At 42.8% G+C, this 21,229-nt stretch overlaps 1 long non-coding RNA gene across 4 annotated transcripts in view; it reads left to right on the forward strand.

Moving 5' to 3' along the window:
• The window catches only part of LOC140105924 (uncharacterized), a 92,224-nt gene that overhangs the window by 52,841 nt on the left and 18,154 nt on the right, over positions 1-21,229 (forward strand). For 2 of the 4 annotated variants that reach the window (XR_011850677.1, XR_011850676.1), the window contains one exon: positions 16,173-16,220. This is a non-coding gene — a long non-coding RNA (uncharacterized lncRNA). Of the gene's footprint in view, positions 1-1,852; positions 1,906-5,630; positions 5,839-16,172; positions 16,221-21,229 lie in introns of those variants that run through there. The other 2 variants (XR_011850678.1, XR_011850675.1) reach the window with 2 other exon arrangements.

A 21,229-nucleotide genomic window follows, 5' to 3' on the forward strand; every position in this document is an offset into this window, starting at 1 on the left:
CTGTGTTATGCAATTATAGCATAAATGCATTAATGGTTTTAGTTTTTTTTTACAAAAATACCCCTAATTTAATCAATATCTAATCGGGTACTGAGAGAAATCTACATTCCGTTACGAGGCCGTATATTTGCTAATGACTTTAATTCATCGTTTCAATCATTTTGATAGTTGTCTCCACTGCATGTGAGATTAGTTGTTTGCAACTGCCTGCAGGGGGCAACAGTGGGGGGGGGGGGGTATATAATTGTCCCTTTGCCTCCGAGCTAGTGCTAGGGGGTGTTTCTAACACTTAGGCACCATTTTTGTCGTATATATCTTTATCTTCATCTTTTATTAACCCCTTCCCGCCGCAGCCCTTTTTCGTTGTTTGGCGTTTTCATTTTTCACTCCCCACCTTCAATAATCTATAACTTTTTTTTATTTTTGCATGTAAAGAGCCGTGTGTCGGCTTATTTTCTGCGTAACAAATTGCACTCCATATTGATTGTATTGAATATTCCATGCCGTGTACTGGGAAGCAGGAAAAAAAATCCAAATGCTGTGAAATTGGTGAAAAAACGCATCTGCGTTTTCTTGTGGGCTTGGATTTTATAGCTTTCCCTGTTCGCCCCAAATGTCATGTCTACTTTACTCTTTGGGTCGGTGCAATCACGGGGAAAACACATGTGTATAGGTTTTATAATGTTTTCATACATTAACAAAAATGAAAACCTCCTGTACAAAAATGTTTTTTTTTATTTTGCCATCTTTTGGCGCTAATAATATTTTATACTTCGTTGCACGGAGCTGTGGGTGGTGTCATTTTTCGCGACTTTTGATGACGTTTTCAATGCTACCATTTTTAGGACTGTACAACCTTTTGATCACTTTTTATAGAATTTATAATATTTTTTAAAATGGCAAAAAAGTGACATTTTTTCGACTTTCGGCGCTATTTTCCATTACGGGGTTGAACGCAGTGAAAAAACGTTATTATAGTTTGATAGATCGGGCATTTTTGGATTCAGTGATATCTAATGTGATTTTTACTGTTTATTTATATTAGTTCTAGGAAGAGGGGGGATTTAAATGTTTAGTATTTTTTTTATTATAATTTTTTTTAAAACTTTTTGTAATTTTTATTTTTACAATTTTTCAGCCTCCCTAGGGCACTTTAACCCTAGGTTGTCTGATCGATCCTACCATATACTGCCACACTACAGTATGGCAGTATATGGGGATTTTCCTCCTCATTCATTATAATGTGCTGATTGCACATTGTAATCATAGGGTTAAAACGAGAAGGAACGAGACCTGAGGCTTTCATGCCAACAGATCGCCACTTCCCGATGATATCACAGGGAGTGAGGATCCTCGCCAAGATGGCGGCGCCCATGGGCTGCCAATCTTTGCCGGCGGCGATCAGCGGGTTAACACCCGCTATCGGTGATAGTGACGATCATGGGTGATATTGGTAAGTCTTTGCTGCAATATGCAGCAAAGACCTACCGGCTATGGAGAGGGCTCAGCCCGTGAGCCCTCTGCATGCACCCGGCATGTGACGTACTATTACGTCACATGTCGGTAAGGGGTTAAATTTTTTATGGCAAAATGTACAATAAGAGGAGAAGAAAAGTGCACATATACAATACAATAAAGTTTCTACCTTTGACAGAAAACAAAAAATGTAAGACACTTTAAAATCAATTATAATAAAAAAAAAAAATATTGGAAGACTGGTTGGGGGCTTGTTTTTTGTGGCACATGTTGTACTTTACCCTAGTATCTTTCTGCATTACATCACTTTTTACTGCATATTTGATGGGGCAAGATATAAGGTATAAATCATAATTTTGGTTATTTTTTTTCTTTAATGTTTATGCCGTTCATCATATGGGGGTCGGGACCTGGATTGTGCGGCCTTAGGTAAGTCCTGCTCTGCAGTGCTGCTATTTCTGTGAATAGTTTGTAAAGTCAGTAAATGGGAAAAAAAAAAAAATCTCCTGATATTGTTGAATTTTTAAAGCCGTTAGTGAGACATTATAAATCACATTAGAGGCGCTGCAGAAGTCGGAGGAGTCCGCTGATTGAATCCTGTGGTTGTCTAATGATCCCGACTGAAATATTTAAATGCTGTCCGGGCTCTGGCTCTGTAGTTATACGTCACTGACATCTCTGTCTCTGAATATAAAAGGATGTGCAGATCTCATGTGACTGCAATGCAGAAGACAAGCACATGGATGCAGCCGCAAGGAGCCGGAATCTGCAGAAACATTGTATATGTTACAATTCTAAACTGCATTACTGATACATTTACTGTACTTAAAGGGGTTTTCTAGGAATTCCTGATAATCCCTTGGATGCTGAGGCAGCAGTGGCAACAAATAGAAAATGTACTTTACTCCCGGTAAAGGTTCCCTTGTGGCTCAACTACTTCTGATTTTTGACTTACAAGGTAGGTAGGAGGCAATGATTTTTTTTAATCCACACTGGAAAACATATTTGCATATTTCCCAGGGTCCCGTAGTGGAGCATCAATAACTGCAAGGCGGACTTAATTGGCAAAGTGTCTGTAAGGAAAACTCTTACCGTATTTTTCGGACTATAAGGCACAGAAAAAATCCTTTGATTTTCTCAGAAATCCAAGGTGCGCCTTATAGTCCAGTGCGCCTTATATATGAACCATACTTACAGACAACAGCTGCCTTGAACTGTGCTCAAGTCTGCCACCTGCTGGTCATTCATCCTTATAATCAGGTGCGCCTTATAATCCGGTGCGCCTTATATATGAACCTAGATGTTTTAGCAGGCATTTATTCATGGTGCGCCTTCTACTCCGGTGCGCCCTATAGTCCGAAAAATACAGTACTTTCTGACCCTAGTCAATAGCCTCTCACACTGCTAAACCAGTTCCCTACGCTGTGCTGATGAGATGCAAACACATTGGGGGTCATTTACTAAGGGCCCGATTTGCGTTTTCCCGACGTGTTACCCGAATATTTCCGATTTGCACCGATTTTCCCTGAATTGCCCTGGGATTTTGGCGCACGCGATCGGATTGTGCCGCATCGGCGCCGGCACGCACGTGACAGAAATGGGGGGGGGGGGGGGGCGTGGCCGAACGATAACCCGACGGATTCGGAAAAACGCATTTAAAAGAAAAATAGTGTCGCAGGACTCGCGCTTACCTTCAGCAGGAACAGGCCGGTGAACTTCAGTACATTCCGGCGGGCCTCGGGGAACTTCAGTGCAGCAGCGACACCTGGTGGACGTCAGGGGAACTGCCTTAGTGAATTGCCGGAAGACCCGAATCCACCGCAGAGAACGCGCCGCTGGATCGCGAAGGGACGGGGTAAGTAAATCTCCCCCATTGATACAGCGCTGTTTGGAGTTGTGAATCTGTTACTTTTGGACTAGATGTACTGGTTTGGCTTTAATCCTGCATCCTGAAGGTCCTGTTCGATGTTAAGGGGGCTGCCTAACATATGCTATCTGTGAAAAAAAAAACGGATAACATACTGATGCCAAAAACATCAATCTGAATGAGCCCTAAAAATGACAGTTTCTTGGTTGAACTTTTGTCACCGACTTTTTGAAAAACTGCCTAAAGCAATAGTAGCAGTGGATGAAAGAAATGTTGTAATAAATCTTACTAGAGCAAGTCGCCTCTTTCTCCACTTTCTATGTCTTTTATCGTCAAGGGTGGATTTAGAATCTCAATGTTTTGTCTATGGACCACTAATTCCTAGCTCCCTTCTGAATGGCAGCTCAAGAAGTCCATTTTTGTAACATTTATTGGCACCCTGAGGACCTAAGTAGGGATCAGCAGACCACGAACATTGCATGGGTTCAGGTCCCAGTATCTGGACTTAAAGTATAAGTTTGGGTTCAATGTGAGCACAATGGACTCATGGGGAGCGACAATCTGAAGGGGCATTTAAAGGGAACCTGTCATCAGAAATTGGCCTAATGAACCACTACTAGTATGTTGTCAGGTAGCGCAAGACCTTCTAGTTTTTGTTTCTTTCATGGTTCATTGTGGAGACGTCATCCCGAAAATCAACTTTGAAGTGAGATGTAAATTGGTTGTACGAAGTCAAGGAGGAGGAGTGTTTAACACTGAAGTCAAGGTGTGGAGCTCTGAACGCCTCCTGCTCTGCGATTGAAATCATGCATCAGACTTCAGGAGATCTGGTTAGCGATGTCTCTGGATGCAGGACCATCAATTACTGTGAAAGGGGGTTTCTGAGGAAGAGAGAGCTTGACTTCAGTGTTAAACTCTCCTCCTCCTTGACTTTATACAATCAATTTACATCTCACTTCAAAGTTGATATTCTGGATGATGCCACCACCCTAGGTCATGAAAGAGCACAATCTGGAAGGTGTTCAGCTGCTTGACAATATTCTGGTAGTCACCAATCACGGGTATTAGTGATGAGCAGTCCTGCTGACAACATTTAAAAGGTTGATCGCTGGTGTTACCGGTGGGTGTTCGGCTTCTGGTGCTTGAACCTTTGTTCATGGTTCAGCCACAGTACTATACCATCTATACAGCGTGTGGCCCCTGTACTATACCATCTATACAGCGTGTGGCCCCTGTACTATACCATCTATACAGCGTGTGGCCCCTGTACTATACCATCTATACAGCGTGTGGCCCCTGTACTATACCATCTATACAGCGTGTGGCCCCTGTACTATACCATCTATACAGCGTGCGGCCCCTGTACTATACCATCTATACAGCGTGTGGCCCTGTACTATACCATCTATACAGCGTGTGGCCCCTGTACTATACCATCTATACAGCGTGTGGCCCCTGTACTATACCATCTATACAGCGTGCGGCCCCTGTACTATACCATCTATACAGCGTGTGGCCCCTGTACTATACCATCTATACAGCGTGTGGCCCCTGTACTATACCATCTATACAGCGTGTGGCCCCTGTACTATACCATCTATACAGCGTGTGGCCCCTGTACTATACCATCTATACAGCGTGTGGCCCTGTACTATACCATCTATACAGCGTGTGGCCCCTGTACTATACCATCTATACAGCGTGTGACCCCTGTACTATACCATCTATACAGCGTGTGGCCCCTGTACTATACAATCTATACAGCGTGTGGCCCCTGTACTATACCATCTATACAGCGTGTGGCCCCTGTACTATACCATCTATACTGCGTGTGGCCCCTGTACTATACCATCTATACAGCGTGTGGCCCCTGTACTATACCATCTATACAGCGTGTGGCCCCTGTACTATACCATCTATACTGCGTGTGGCCCCTGTACTATACCATCTATACAGCGTGTGGCCCCTGTACTATACCATCTATACAGCGTGTGGCCCCTGTACTATACCATCTATACAGCGTGTGGCCCCTGTACTATACCATCTATACAGCGTGTGGCCCCTGTACTATACCATCTATACAGCGTGCGGCCCCTGTACTATACCATCTATACAGCGTGTGGCCCCTGTACTATACCATCTATACAGCGTGTGGCCCCTGTACTATACCATCTATACAACTTGCGGCCCCTGTACTATACCATCTATACAGCGTGTGGCCCCTGTACTATACCATCTATACAGCGTGCGGCCCCTGTACTATACCATCTATATGTGACCATATAAGTCATGTGTTTCCTGCTACAGGATCCTTACCGCATTCACTTTCTTCCGGTTGTCACAATCTAACAGACCTAAAACCATCAGCCTCCCGCAGCAGACAGAAGGATCGTCCAATTTCCAGGTATTAGACAGATCTCCGCGCATTGGCGCTCACCGGCTCCGCACTCACAAAGACATTACCAAACTTGTAAATCGTACAAAAAGTATGTCAGGTAATGAAATCACATCCATATTTCATAATGGGCCCGGTATTTTTATCACTCATATCATTATCCTTTTGATTTCAAATTAATTTTACGTCCTGTCAAATAACCGTGTCGTCACCATGGAAACCTTCCAATTCTCTGCTGTGTACTCGCCGTGACTGCGAACCTCTGAATATTCACAACATGAAAGAATTGGATTACTTTACATTTCATTTCAAATTCCTCCACTCTCCAGATTCCCACTCGAGGACCGAGATTCAGCTTTCAGAATTAAAAGTACATACGTTGTAACACTTTCCGCCTGCTTGACCCCTTAGTAAATCACAGCAATGGCGCATTGTAGAGGTGGCGCTGTATAATTAAACCTATGGAGGTGAGGGGAATGGACGGCGTTCAATAACTACAAATATTTGTGGGACGGAAAAGTGGAACAAAATGACTGGAGTTTTATGTGTAACAAATTGTTCTGGTTTCTGCAACATTGTAACGTCTGTACAGCACCGGGAGTCAGATTGTCCGCCAAATGTCCGGGTTAACTAAAAGTCTAATAGTAACACAAAGTTACACAATCTACACAAACAATATAAAGTAAGAGGGATGGGGAATATTATGGGAAAGTTCAAAGGGTTTTCTACTGCATTGTTGTCCAATTTTATGTTCCCGAACCTGGTTTTGCTTCCCTAAACTTAGAACAAGGGGGCTGCCATTCTCAGTTGTTGTGGCAACTTTCTTTGTTAACTTTTTCACGACAAAATATATTAGAAATATGAAGGAAATTGATTTTTGAGACATCACTGGTCTTGGCATGCTCCATGACCACCTTCATGTAGATTGTACACTAATAGGGGTACATGGCTTTACTGTATACAAGGGGCATGTTATTTCTTTTTAGCAATTATTTGGCATTTATACAAGATTTGTAAAGCATTAATAAGAGTCTAGCACCTATGGTAGGATGAGTTTTTTGGCACAAATAGGGGCAAATAGGAGGTACTTTGTACAAGAGGTTATATGGCTGAACTGTGTGTAAGAGACTTGTAATGGGGAGGCATGTGCCCATAAATAGTGACATATATATGGTCCTTATGATTGGATACATCCCCAACCATCCGGGATCCCGCGGGACAGTCACAATTTTTGGACTCGATATCCCGCCAGTGGGAGGACATCAGCTCTTTCAGCATCCTCCGGAAGCCAACAGAGCTGATTACAGTGATGTGCAGAGATCTGGCGGTTCTCACTGGGACGCTGCTTCTGCTATGTGGAGCGGGGCTAGTAGGTGATGTGTGATGTCTTCCCTGCTTGGCATAAAGCAGAAGGAGAGGAGAAAGGAGCTGCTGTAGGGGAACGGGGAAAGGTGAGTATATGTGTTTATTATTTTAGTGTGGGGACACAATATTAAGGGCAGCCCCTGGGGAGGCAAAATAAAAGGGGGAGCTGCTGGGGGGTTGCATTTAATGGTAGAGCTGCTGGGGGGTAAAATAAGAGGGGTAACTGATGTTGTTGCATTTGAGGGTACTGTGCATGTGACTTTATTTGGGGGCATATGACATCTGTGTATGAGTTGTTATGACTGTATTTGCATCCTGTGGTTGCCATTATGAAACCTACATGAGCATTTGGAAAGGATCCAGGCGTTCTGTATGCTCTGTGTGTACACCAGCCTTTGCTGTGAGCATGAATACTCCATATGATTTTCATTGTGCTGCTGATCCAGGTAAACCCATTAGACACACAGTTACAGGCAGGAGATAGCGCTGTGTAGCGAACAACCAGACATGTGCATCATTTGTCTCTCACATCCTAAATGGGCAGTCAACCTCGGAGATGAATGTCTGCAGATAAATGACACAGCACTCGCACTACAATTACATGTAACATGTGCAGCCGCTCCAATCCGTGCCCTACTTTTAATATCCCTTTAAATAAGGATTACTATTCCAGTCTAATGGCTACGCTCCCTGCTCCCAGCTTTATTACCATGCAATTAAAATGGAGCATTGGTCAGTGATGCATTGCAAGAATATCTCCGGGAGAAGGAAGGAGCAGTGGGAAGTCGTCATCAAGTGCTATGCGGTAACCTGTTATCTGTGCCCTGAGATGTTCGCAAATGGATAACCAACATAGGAAAGAACACAAAGGCAATCAAGTAAAACCATTACAGCCGTCGCGAGGGAAGCTTTTATAGTCTTACAGGGCAGTAGGAGACCCATTTGGCCACTTCTATGAACTTTCAAAAGGGAAAATTGCTGTAACTCTTCGCAACCTGCTAACTAGTGCAATTTCAATCAGAGATACACTCAATTTTCCCAAGATGATAAGAACCTGGGGTTATAATCCCATAGGGGAGATCTTTTCTCTGTATTCTTTTGTTGGTGGTATAAGGGAGGGGGTTGTGTAAAAGGGTTTTGATTGAAAACAAAGTGCACTTATTTTTAGTGATTTTCTAGGTGGATAGGTAAAATTGATGTAGACAGACTGCTACCGTACCTAAACATGGCTCATGAGACGAGAAGGAAAACATTGACTCGCAGAAGACAGGGAGTAGTGTTCATGGTTTCTGGATTTATTCACCACGGGCTGTATCATTGTCGCAAATAGAGGACACACCCGTGCCTCCCTGTGTGCCGCAGTCCCCGCTGCCCCGGTCCAAGGCCTATACTCACCGCTCCACGAGCCTACTTCCCATCCGACTAGGCCGCACGCGTCCCCTCTCTTAGGGCTAGCGCGCTGGCTCTTCAAGACTTAAAGGGCCAGCGTCCTCTTGATTGGCACTGGTTAATATGGCTCTGCCTTATAATCTGACATCTCCATTCCTGCCTTGCCAGATCTTCAGCATTGTTTCCTGCTAAGTGAAAGCTCTCCTGTTTTGCTGCGTTTCCAGTGTTCCTCCGTTTTCCTGTGTTACCAGTATCCCTCTGTGTTTCCGTCATCCATTTCTGACTGCCTGTACCGTGTGCCAGTTCCTGCGTTTCTGTTCCGTGTGCCTGTCCATTCCTGCCTGTACCGTGTGCCAACCGTGTGCTTCTGTGTCCCTGCTGTGAGTTCCAGCTCATCCTCCAAGCTAGTCTCCTGCTGTCACCCCAGGCTCGGACTGTATCCTGCATTACTACCTTGGCTGCCCTTTGGGCTTAGTCGCACCCATTGAACAAACTGGTGGCACCCCACTGCAGCAAGACCATCCTGCTTTGTGGCGGGCTATGGTGAAAACCAGTGCCACCTAGACTCCAGTCCTGGGTGTCGGATAGTACCATCATCTCCCGCGTTGGCCCAGAGGGTCCACTGACTCTTCCCTACGAACTGTGACAATCATTTTTACTCATTGAGCACTTCCCTGGTTCCTGACACCATCCTTTGACAAGACCTTGTGCTAGGTAGCACGCACGCAGTGCACGGTACGTAACAACATCGCTTCTTCTGCTGAATCTCGGAGAGATATTACTGGAATGTAAGGGACGTTCATGAGAGTTTTAGTTTTCTACTTTTAAGCGAATTATTTTCCTCCAAGTTTGCTGTAGCTGCTGTAAAGTAGCTGTTGTAATCCGTGGCCGAAACTTGAGACTTGCTTGGCGAATATCATCTGGATTGCATCCAGTAAGGCTTAGTGAAGCCGTGTTGGGACTGGCCCCACCAAAGTACTAGAGGGTAATAAAATAAAAGGTATTATTGGTCTTGAGGAAGGCAACCCAATTTGGAGTCTACTAATGGGTTTTACGCTTGTGGTTAATGACGGAAGGAAGAGGCACACGTAATTTTATTTGGTGCATGCACAATTGGCTCGAAAGCTGCAAATAAACTTCATTCAGTGTCACAGATTTATTTTTTAACATACATTTTTTATTGTTTTTTTAAAAACAGAATTATACAGTAAAAGGGTGTTAATATTCCCGGTGGTCCTCTGGGGGAACCGGATTTGCACCAGTGCAAATTGGCAACAAAATCATCAATCACCAAATCGCTAATCCTCAACGTTGGGAGGGGAATGTCTGATGATTTGGTGCGTCATCCATGTGCATGTCTGGAGAGAATCCACAATATGTGATTATACCCTCAGACCTCTTCTTCTCTATTATATTAGATGACTTTTATCATTTGCTACAGTTTATTTACTTTTTGAAGAGCATAATACAAATCCGCCCTTCTACTTGTGCTTTAAAAGATTTCTGAAAGGCTTCCGTTGCTTGCACTGCTGGACACGTAGCCACCAGAGATAAACTACACACCATCAATACCAAGTGCATTTCGCTTGAGATCCAAGGCATCCATGTTTTCAAACGCAAGAAATAATCTCGAGATCGGAGCAGGACATAAATAAAAGATGTGTAATGTGGGAAATGGGATCATGATGCACATCAAAAGCCGCCTCTTTAAGAAAAAGGCAGAATTTGTTTTTATTCTAACCAATCTTTTAAGTCTTTAAATATCAGTCGAGATTTAGTCTATGAAACAAGCGAAAGTCAAACTATCAAACCTGAGGTCTTTCATAGATGGGAAAGCAAAAATTATACATTTTTTCACATGATAAAAATTGGGTTTCCCTTTATGGGGCATCAGATCTAACACCATTGGTGATCAACTTGAGATATCTCAGAAAATCATGTTCAGCAAGGACCTGTAAATACTGCAATTCACGGTGTCCCCCAAAATAGGACAGGACTACACCACAGATTAAATTTTATTACCCAACAATATTTTTAAGACAAATGACTATAATCAGAGGAAACTGGGATTTTTTTGGCTTACACATATCTCCCGCAAGGGGTTATAGACCTGCAGGGAATATCTACCTTGCTAGATTTTCAGTACCTGGTTGAGAAGTAGACACCAGGATGAGCGAAACTATTCTTTGTTTCGTAGATTCGGTATTTGGCACCAAATCTAAACCAAATCTTTTCTCATTTGCTTTGGATGAATCTTTCAAATGAGCCGTTAGCTAATACTGTCATTCAACCCAAAGCTTGGGGGTGGGGGATTGGTAAGGGAAAATAGAAAAAAAAATCATAAAGTTTAATAAACAAGATGGAAGATTTTTTAAAATAAAAATTCTATATATTAGAGGACAATTTCCAGGCACAACATTGGATGGGACCTGAACAAAATCTATTGAAAATTTGTTGACTTGAATCCTATAAACGGAAGGCAAGTCTTGGACAAATATACAAGCTGGATCAGTAACAGAAGTATCAGAAACAAGCATCTTTACAGATAACAAGAACTAAATAGACCTCATTGCTAAGACCCAGTGAGTGATAATAGACGTCTAGGAACATGGACATTGGAGACTCCAGAAGTAATTGGAGCTATTGTTTTTTTCAGAGCCAAGAAGTCAATGTACTTGCAGAAACTGGGGCAAAGATGGGTCCACATTTAGATTATGTTCTGGCATCTTAACATTATTGTGTAAAACCAACCAGTGGCAACTCCAGAGTCAATAGGGGACATGTATTATTTGTGCGCCAGGTGTTGTTTTTTGGCATCCATTATTGGTGTTTTGCTCTGTTATTATATATTGTGACACACAGTCTTAAAGGAAATCTACCTTTTGCTTTTGTGCATTATGAACCAAACTTAGCTTGAGAATGCTGTAGCGACACTGATGCAGAAACATATCTTGTTTAATCTCTGAACTGAGGCTATGTCGCTCCTGTGGCTTCACCAGTGCTTCTCCTCTTACTCTAAATATCCCCTGCTCCAGCCTTGTCCTGCCCAGCATAAGCCAATAATTGTGTTGTCCTTGACAGGCAGAAGTAATCAATCACTGCACAGCTCAGGTTGATTAGTCCTGTATGGACAGTTAAGAAAGCTCTGGATAGCCAGTATGCACCCAGCTTTCCCAAGGTCCTGAATTTTATAATTGTTTTTTGAGCAAAATCACTCAGATCAGGTATTAAACAAGATATGTTTCTTCATCAGTGTCACTACAGCATTGTAAAGGTATGTTTGGTTCACAATGCATGAAAACAAATGATAGATATCCTTTAATGTATTTGGCACACATTAAGAAGAACAAATTGGCATCATAATTGTGAAACTACACTCATGATTGGTTTAGAAGTTGGTAGCTTTTTGTTCATCTTATTATGCACCAAAAAAAGTTTTGGGAAGCTAGAAGTGCAGTAGAAGTGTTGGGATTCAAAGACTGCCCCCAAATTGAGCGACAAAGAAAAAAAAAACAATATGAGTTTCAGAAAAATTTGATTTTTGTGGCGCTAGGTGGCAATTAATAAACCCTCAAATTCCTCGATAAAATAAAAAAAAAATAATGTGCCCCATAGTAGAGTAAGAGGTGGTGGGATGTATTCATAAGATTTATAACTATTAATGGTTCATGTTGCTTCTTGTACATTTTTGGTATTTGGTGTTTCCATGTTTTTAATCTTTGAAGCTCGTGCCTCTCTGAATAACATTGGGCAGGACCAAAAAATCTTTTCAAAAAATTTTAAATGTAGTTAAACTGTACAGTAGCTTGTAGCTATTTATGGATGTATGTGTAACGATCTAGGTCTGGTTTGGGGGTCTAAGTGTTGTAACTTACTTGGGTAATTGCAGGCAGGAATCATAGTCGGTGAAGCCAGAGGTCAGCAGAGGAGCAGGCAGGAAGCATTGCCAGGAGGAAGCCGGAGGTCGTGCCAGAGGTGGCACTCGGAGCCCTCTATATGGGCACCCTTGCCATCTCCCCATGGCAGGGTTCGCCAGACAGGACTCAGGGCCTCTTGCAGTCCCAGGCAGCCCACGACCCTAGAAGGAAGCTACAATGACAATCAAAACTTCTTCTCCTTCTTTCTACTGTATTGGTGTCCTCAGGTGCCTATACAATTTAATCATGTGACAGAGCAGGGAGTAATAAATTACTGCTTAAATTGTTGCAACGGCACTTTGCGAAAAATATGTGGGTTTTGGTTGTAGTTTGGACACTCATTGTCTAAGAGGTTTGCCATCACTGAGCTAGATTATAGGCTGTGCGCACAATAATCTTTCAAGGAAGTATAAGCAAGGCTAAATAAGCAAGGCTAGGTTTAAATAGGAGGTTCAATCAAGGAAGGGGTGGAGCAAAGCCAGGGAAACAGGAACTAGGAACTAGAAGATCAAGAACTAGGCCGAGGATCAGCACTGGAGCTGTCCAGAGAGCTGCATAGCTCAGTTGGTAGCGCTGCAGCCTGGGACAGGAAAATCCGCCGGATCATACCTGACATTCTGATTATGGTGCATGGAGAAATCTAATTGTACCAGATTTATTTCAGGGCATACAAAGTGGCATAAAAATTAGAAATTAGGTACATGGCTAATCCGATATATATTCCCAAACAGCAAGAATGCCCATTCTGTCATTCCATGACTTCCTATAAGATCCTATGTAAGATGTTACTATTACTATGAAATAATTTGCAACATAAAAACCTTCTAGTCCTCCCGCAGTTACACGTCCAACTCTTTGAACCATTTGTATCTCTGTTCAGTCAGGTTTTATTCACAGACCCCATGACGGTCCTGAGCTGTGATAGCAGAACTAATTACTGAGCACAGGAAGCGTCACGCGTGGCCACAGCTAAGAATAAAACGCGGAGCATTAATAAACGATGTTGTTTAATGAGTTATATCAGATTCCATATGTAGAAAGAACAATCCAGCATCTCATCGCCTCTGCTCCATCTCTGATAAGTGACGTGAGGGTCACAATAAGACGTCTGCCACATAATTAAGCTTTGCATTCTTTATATATTGTCTTGTTTGATCCAGGACCTAATTGAGCAGTGAGTCTATTATATGGAAAATGGTAACACACCACCTGCAGATAGGACACTATGTACAATGTGCTCAGCTCCTCCTGCTCTATAACATGTTGCCTGCAGATAGGACACTATGTGAATTCTGCTCAGCTCCTCCTGCTCTATAACATGCTGCCTGCAGATAGGACACTATGTGCATTCTGCTCAGCTCCTCCTACTCTATAACATGCTGCCTGTAGATGGGACACTATGTACAATCTGCTCAGCTCTTCCTGCTCTATAACATGCTGCCTGCAGATAGGACACTATGTACAATGTACTCAGCTCCACCTGCTCTATAACATGCTGCCTGCAGATAGGATACTATGTACAATCTGCTCAGCTCCTCCTACTCTATAACATGCTGCCTGCAGATAGGACACTATGTGCATTCTGCTCAGCTCCTCCTGCTCTATAACATGCTGCCTGCAGATAGGACACTATGTACAATCTGCTCATCTCCTCCTGCTCTATAACATGCTGCCTGCAGATAGGACACTATGTACAATCTGCTCATCTCCTCCTACTCTATAACATGCTGCCTGCAGATAGGACACTATGTACAATATTCTCAGCTCTTCCTGCTCTATAACATGCTGCCTGCAGATAGGACACTATGTACAATCTGCTCATCTCCTCCTGCTCTATAACATGCTGCCTGCAGATAGGACACTATGTACAATCTGCTCAGCTATCCTGCTCCATAACATGCTGCCTGCAGATCGGACACTATGTACAATATGCTCAGCTCCTTTTGCTCTATAACATGCTGCCTGCAGATAGGACACTATGTACAATCTGCTCATCTCCTCCTGCTCTATAACATGCTGCCTGCAGATAGGACACTATGTACAATCTGCTCATCTCCTCCTACTCTATAACATGCTGCCTGCAGATAGGACACTATGTACAATATTCTCAGCTCTTCCTGCTCTATAACATGCTGCCTGCAGATAGGACACTATGTACAATCTGCTCATCTCCTCCTGCTCTATAACATGCTGCCTGCAGATAGGACACTATGTACAATCTGCTCAGCTATCCTGCTCCATAACATGCTGCCTGCAGATCGGACACTATGTACAATATGCTCAGCTCCTTTTGCTCTATAACATGCTGCCTGCAGATAGGACACTATGTACAATCTTCTCAGCTCCTCCTGCTCTACAGCATGCTGCCTGCAGATAGGACACTGCATGCAATTTTAGTAGCTGCTCTTGCTCTATGACTTATTGCCTGAAGATAGGACAATATTTGCGCTCCTGCTCTATAACATGTTGATTGCAGGTATTTCACTATGTACATTATTTCCTCAGTAATAACTGCCTTCTGACAATAAATTTGCAGGATATAATACTGCAAGGCCCTTAGTGTTATGCCGTAATATGTAACCCTGAAGCAAGTGTTGAGTTTTCCCACAGCAGCAGCGCGGAGATAATGAAGCATTAAATACAGCGCAGCCTATTGAAATCAATGACCTGTCTGTGTAAGACGAGGAGATGCCGGGTCCTCCGCGCAGAGAAACCAATACAAACACGAAGGTCTCGCGGGGTAATAAAGGACTGTCCTTGATAAACTTCGAATTACTCAATAAAACTTGGGTTCTCTAAATCACAAAACCTTTTTAAAGGACACGTTCAATTGTTGACCGTATTCTCCACCACTTTAACCCCTTAACGACCAGGCCCTTTTTTCGATTTAGCAATTTCATGTTTCACTCTATAACTTTTTTATATTTTCCATGTACGAGGGCTTGTTTTTTGTGTAACAAATTGTACTTTATAGCGACAATATCTAATATTCCATGCCGTGTAATAGGAAGCGGGAAAAAAATGCATTTGCACAATTTTTTTGTGGCCTTGGTTTTTTTGGCTTTCACTGTGCACCCCAAGTGACATGTCTACTGTGTACTTTGGGTCGGTGCAGTTACGGGGAAACTAAATAAATATTGGTTTAACACATTTTAAAAAAATAAAAATTTTATGTACAAGAAAACCCCCTTCATTTTGCCATCTTCTCATCTTCTGGTGCTGATAACTTTTTGATACTTTGGTCTACGGAGCAATGTGACATATAGGGGCAGATTTACTTACCCGGTCCATTCGCGAACCAGCGGCGCGTTCTCTGCGGTGGATTCGGGTCTTCCGGCGATTCACTAAGGTAGTTCCTCCGACGTCCACCAGGTGTCGCTGCTGCGCTGAAGTTCCCCGAGGTCCACCGGAATGCACGAGCCTATACCTGGTGAAGGTAAGCGCGTGTCCCGCAACATTTTTTTTTTTTTAAATGCGGCGGTTTCTCTGAATCCGTCGGGTTTTTGTTCGACCATGCCCCCCCCAATTGCAAAATGGCAAAAATGTGGCATTTCAGACATTTGGGCGCTATTTTCAGTTAAATGTTGGGAATAATCGTTATTATATTTTGATAGTTGTGACATTTTGGGATGCTGCGATATCTAACATGCTTACAATTTTTACAGTCTTTATATATTTTTATATCAGTTCTGGGGGGGGGGGAGTGATTACATTTTTTAGTTTTTATTTATTTTAACTGTTAATTTTTTTTTCTATTTTTCAGACCCCCTATGAAAAGAGGCATAGCCCCAGGACTTGGCAAGGGAGGCAGGTAATCTTTATCAGGGGATGTATTACGGGATCGGAGGCGAGCAGAACTATCAATCCGGGTGTCATATAATGTAATCTGCAAGGCCTAATCAGACTGTCACCAATAAAATTCTGCCTTTAACCATACGTTGTCTGATTGATCCTACCATATGCTGCCTTACTACAGTAGGGTAGTATATGGGAATTTTACTAATCATTTAATTGCAATGAGCCACTGATACATTGGGGTAGATTTACTTACCCGGTCCTGTTGCGATCCAGCGGCGCGTTCTCATTGGAGGATTCGGGTCTTCCAGCGATTCACTATGGTAGTGCGCGCGATGTCCACCAGGTGGCGCTGCTGGGCTGAATTCCGTCGGAGTTCACTGAAGTTCACCGTCCTACCCTGGGTGCAGGTAAGAGCGTGTCAAGCAACCCTTTTTTTTTTTTTTTTAAATGCTGCGGTTTTTCCAAATCCGTCGGGTTTTCTTACGACCACACCCCTCGATGCGGCACAATCCGATCGCGTGTGCCAAAATCCCTGGGCAATTCAGGGAAAAACGGGTAATATTCAGGTAACGCAACGGAAAAATGCGATTCGGGTCCCTAGTAAATGACCCCCATTGTAACAAATGGCAAGAAAAACAAACAACCTTGGATCTTACATAGACCCGAAGCTGTTATCGAGATGATGATGTCACGGGGCGCAAAACCCAAAGCCAATATGACTGCACCCAAGCCCCAATAGCCTCTGTCGAAAATTTACATATTAGTTAGATAAAGTTTAGATCAGGTTAGGAAGTATTAAATGATATTAAAGAAGATAGTTTAGGGCTTAGGATCTATCATCAGAATAGAATTACTATAAATGTCCTTCAAGGCCAATGGGTGAAGTCACAGGTCCCTTGTATGTGTGTACATCTGACTCACTGGTGATCTTCTGATGGTTGGATTTGGAAATGATCAATCAAGAAGAAGGGGAAATATACATTATAATTACTGGAAACAATTTATGAATTGCTTTTTCATACTGCAAATATCATCCCATTTGGCTATGCCGAGATTAGCAAATGGCTCCATGCTCATTATCATCATTGTCTTCATCAGAAATTAATTAAGTTTTAGATAGAAAATTGCTCGTAAAAGTCTCCTTATAATCACATTTTTAAGTGAAGACATTTGCATATTTTGAGTAATGAGCGTTACTTACAAAGCTAAATGGTTTTTGTAAACTGGAATCCATCTCTGCTGCGAGCACTTTGTATCAAGGTCATCTCCTAACGCCTGGATCAAACTGACCATGAAAAGATGTCGCTTCCACGTGTAAGTCGCATTTATCAAACATGTTTTCCACATGAGAAACTCAGATTCTCGCTTTTTGCATGCAACAACATTCACTTATTATATATTTACAGTCGGGAGTATGAGAAAGACTACAAGGGAATAATTCAGGATCTTCCGATAAGGGATTTTGGAGACATAATTTCCTATAAGTTACTGGTAGACCCTCATCTTTGGATACTTTATGGATCCTGGCCAGAAAGTTTTGTAACTTGCATGTAAACTTTATGGCTATTAGTAGTAGTAGTAGTAGTAGTAGTAGTAGTAGTGGTGGTGGTGGTGGTGGGGTAGTAGTAGTAGTGGTGGTAGTAGTAGTAGTAGATCAGGTCTAAGAATGGATCAGCTGGACAAGGATACAATGTATCTAGACTCGGGGGTCTAAGACATATATTGATAGCCCTTAGATGTCTTCTTAGTCTGTGAAAGCGGAGAGATGAGTACCCCCATTGCAGTGATAGGGGTAAGCAACTATTCCAAGTAAAATACCCAGAATTTACTAATAAATGTTTGTGCTATAATTGTATGAAGGAATGAACTTGCTCTAGGTTTTAGGGAATGTATAAAGAATTCACTAAGCCTTAGAAGACCTGATGCTGACTATAGATGGAGTGTGGTGATGCTGATACCTTGTATCAACACTCCGAGAGCATTTACAGAAGGGAGGATCGGCACCACTCATTAACTATAATAAATAAAATAATAAAATTAAAAAGGACTATGTCAGAATGCAATATGAAAAAAAATAGAAACTTGTGAAGCCCATAAAGTGTCTGTGTAGCTAAACAGGATTATAGGTAAAGGGGCTCTAAAAGGTTCAAATATTAATTTAGTGGTTTTTTAAGGTAGGTCTGATAGTAGGTTGCTCCTAACATCTTTGGCTATCGTTCCCTAATCCTTTAATAATATCTTACCTGCAAATTTTCAACAGGGGCTACTGGGGTGTGGGGTTGCCTCTTCCGGCTGTGGGTGCATAGGCTGCTACAGGCCATGCTGTCCCGTCTCCTGCCATATCCTCAACACTCACCTTCACGCTGCCGACTTCATCATGCCCTGCTGTAATAGCTGGCACTCAGAGCCGGCAGCAGAGCACGCGCATGTATCGTGGCAGCCACCGGCACTGAAGGGGTTACTGCGCATGTGCAGAGTGAATATCAGCAGCACACAGAGGATTTGAAAGGAGGTGCGACAGCAGAGCCTAATGGGGTGTGGTGTAGCCTTTGCTCCCACCGCCCGGAGAGGCAACTCCAAGCCCCAGTAGCCCTTGTTTAAAATGTGCATATTAGTAAGATAAAGTTTAGATCAGGTTAGGAAGTATTAAAGGATTAGGGGAAAATAGTTTAGGGTTTAGAATATTAAAGGGAACCTACCACCACGATTCTACCTATAAAGGTAGAACAGGTGGTAGGTGGATGTAAGGGACGTGAGGATAGCTGTTTTTAGAGCTTATCCTCACGTCCCGGCTATCTTTTAGAAAACTTTTTAGCGCTGATATGTAAATTTTGCTAAGCGGCTACTGGGGCGTGGAGTAGCCGGACATGAGGCTACACGTCGTGGCTACTCCATGCCCCAGTAGCCTATTTTCTCCTCCTACCATTTCATATTCCGCGCGCAGCTCCTCGTAGCTGCGCGCCCTTGTCCGAGTAATCGGCGTTCTGTAGCGTTCTGCGCATGCGCAGTAGCTCCGGCCTCAGAGCTATGGCCACGCATACGCAGGCCTTCGTTCTGCACATGCACAGAACGCTGGTTACACGGACGAGGCTGCGCGCCGAAGATGAAATGGTAGGAGGAGAAAATAGGCTCCTGTCCAGCTACTCCATGCCCCAGTAGCGGCTTAGCAAAATTTACATATCAGTGCTACAAAGTTTTCTAAAAGATAGCCGGGACGTGAGGATAAGTTCTAAAACGGGCTATCCTCACGTCCCATTCATCCTCCTACCACCCATTCTACCTTTATAGGTAGAATCGGGGTGGTAGGTTCCCTTTAAGAGGAACCTACAATTGGATCTACCTTAATAGGTCGACTCCTGACGGTAGGTTTCCTTTAGAGATGCTACAGTCCCCGTTTCTTGACAAACCAAGACGGCACAACTAATCACTCGCTGAGGTTGGTCACTGAACCATGAAGTGATTGGCTGAGTGACCTCTCCTTTCATTTCCTGGGGCGTTGGAAGACACTTAGATATTCTGATGCAATAAGTTACAAATTAATAAAAAAAAGACATTTTGAAATGAATTGATAAAGTAAATTCTTTAACTGTAAAATGTTTCTCCTTAAGGCACAGGAACAAGTTTGGCCTTGAGGAAGAAATCAATTTTTTTGCATTTTCCACTTTTTTCCTTATGTTCATAATTTTTTTTACATCTATTTTTCCTCCCTGAAGACTCTTTTAAAGTGGTGTCTAAAAATGTTGTGCATCGCCTTTAGCGAGGAGTTCAACATTCTCTCCCGGAGTCTATGTCATCAAATGTGGTTCTCGGGGACCTATAAATATAACAATGTCATACAATTTTTGCAGGCATTTAAAATTACACGGTCCAACAAAATAATTCAATAAACATAAAATATAAAAAAAAAAAGCGCAACCTGCGGCGGCACTAGAACAGTAGGTTTATGATGCTGCGCCATAGCGGCTGTGAGGAAGAGGATGATGATCCCGTAATGATGTGTTTGCAGAAGGCTTCACTATTGTTTATTCAGCTCTCGGAAAAACACTCGGCTGGTTTTTAATGCCGGGCAATATCATAATCATTGCAAATAACAAGCAGCAAGTTATAATGGAGTCTGTGTAATTTGCTGAACAAGTCAGTGATAACAAGTAACTTCTTAGATTTACTGCTGGTAGTTAAGGCAGAAGCCTACTGGATGTTCAAGAGAAGGGGTGAGCGCGGCCCTGACCTTGTGCTTCCACTTTGGTAAGATGTCAGTCTACCTGATTTAATTACATCGCCATTGTCTGCTCTGAATGTTAATGACTGGAGTTTGCTTTTAGGGTGAGCAATTTACGTGACCTTCAGGAAACTAGATAAGGATTAGAGGAATTCTTCCAAGCTGGTCAATAGGATGATGGCAACATCGGGCCTTCGGATGTATTGTGTATTGTCAAAAAAAAGTTGGATGTGGATTCTAATTTCTCCTAGGACCTCTGCTTGCTATGAGTGTATGACTGTGGTCACCTGGTTGTGTAATGATCACACCAGGGCTGCATCTGCATCTGCATCTTTTTGGTCCATTTTTAAGCATGCGTTTTCAGTCCGTTTAAAAACGCATCCATTTTTGACCATTTTTTGTCAGTTTTTCCTAATTATCTTAATAGATAAACTGGTTGTAAGCAGCCAAACGCATGGTAAACGGTCCAAAACGGACAAAAACTGATGTGTTTTCAAAAACGCCAAGTGTGGCATCACCCTCAGGCTTTAGATTGTGGACCCTACCAAGGGGGCAGTGGATCATTGGTAATGTGGACTTTCCAAATGCTGGCAAATCTGTACTATCAGAAAAATCTATGACATCTGCCTCTTTAAGACACCAATGTAATTGATAGGCAGAGCAGTGCGGCACAGACTTGTGTGTCTGACGAGGACGAGACAAGAGCAGCAGCCACGGAGCATTGGGCCTGGAGACTGCAGGTTAGTATTAGCTTTATTTATTTTTTTACAAAGGGCCAGTATGTAATAGCTATGGTGTTCCAC

The sequence above is a fragment of the Engystomops pustulosus genome, chromosome 11 (genome assembly GCF_040894005.1).
Source record: "Engystomops pustulosus chromosome 11, aEngPut4.maternal, whole genome shotgun sequence".
Classification (NCBI taxonomy): domain Eukaryota; kingdom Metazoa; phylum Chordata; class Amphibia; order Anura; family Leptodactylidae; genus Engystomops; species Engystomops pustulosus.